This window comes from Crocuta crocuta, unplaced genomic scaffold (genome assembly GCF_008692635.1).
Source record: "Crocuta crocuta isolate KB4526 unplaced genomic scaffold, BGI_CrCroc_1.0 scaffold1269, whole genome shotgun sequence".
Classification (NCBI taxonomy): domain Eukaryota; kingdom Metazoa; phylum Chordata; class Mammalia; order Carnivora; family Hyaenidae; genus Crocuta; species Crocuta crocuta.
This window is the reverse complement of record NW_027531335.1, coordinates 363,494-364,599: the sequence shown is the minus strand read 5'-3', so window position 1 is coordinate 364,599 and position 1,106 is coordinate 363,494.

Sequence of the window (1,106 nt, the reverse complement as noted above, 5' to 3'; positions counted from 1 at the left end):
GACCCACTCGATGCCAGTAGCTTGCCCACTTCCCATTGTGGTAGCTAAAAATGTCTCCAGACGTTGCCAAGTGTCCCCGGGGGAGCAAAATCACCCCCGATTAAGAACCACCGCGCTAAGATCTCAGAGTCCATGAAGGAAACTAAGAACCAAAGTGAGCGCGTGTGGTCAGTTAGCAGGGCAGCAGTGGTGAACGTGCCGGTTGGCCTCCTAGAAAGGGGAAGTGCAACGTACCCCACCCCCACTCTGCCACATCCTGGTTGGGGGGTGGGGTGGGACGGTGGGGTAGCTGACTTCCTAGGGATGTCCCAACATCAACGCGGGAGGAAGAGGCAGAGCAGGGGCAGAGTCCGCTTTGCTCATGGCCATCTGAAGGAGGGAGCCCTTGCTGGGGAATGCCCCGCAGGGAGGCAACCTGAGGGCGGAAAGGTATCCATCTCTGAGGACAATTCACGTTCAGGGTGGAGAAAGGGAAATTCTAGTATTTCCACCTCAAGATGAGGACTTGGCTGGTCCTGACTAAATGTCAGTCTCCCCGAGTAGCAGCACCTGCAGACTTACTGAAATGCCTTTAAGTAAGCTGAGCATGAGTTACAGGTCATGGCTATGGAAACTGGTTTGTCTAGACAGCGGGCATGGGAAGCCTAGTGTGAGGAGAGTGCACGGCGTACGCGTATGGAGAAGGATGGGGTCTAGGAGGGTATCAGGAGGTGGGGGTCACCTGGCTGGCTCAGTCGGTCAAGCATGTGGCTCTTGATTTTAGCGTGAGTTCGAGGCCCATGTTGGGCGTCAAGATTACTTCTAAAAAAAGTAAAAATAAGTGGGGCGCCTGAGTGGCTCAGTTGGTTAAGTGTCTGACTTTGGCTCAGGTCATGATCTCACGGTTCGTGAGTTCCAGCCCTTCATGGGGCTCTGCTTGTGATCCTGTCTCCCTCTCTTTCTCAAAAACAAAAACAAAAACAAAAACAAAAACACAAAAACCATTAAAAAAAAAAGTAAAAATAAGTAAAATGCAGGCAAGAGCCAGTAGACCTCAGCTCCAAGCCCCATCACCCAAAGTGAGAATAAGATGTTTTCCAACAAGAGTGGTTGGGCAAAGTTTCCCC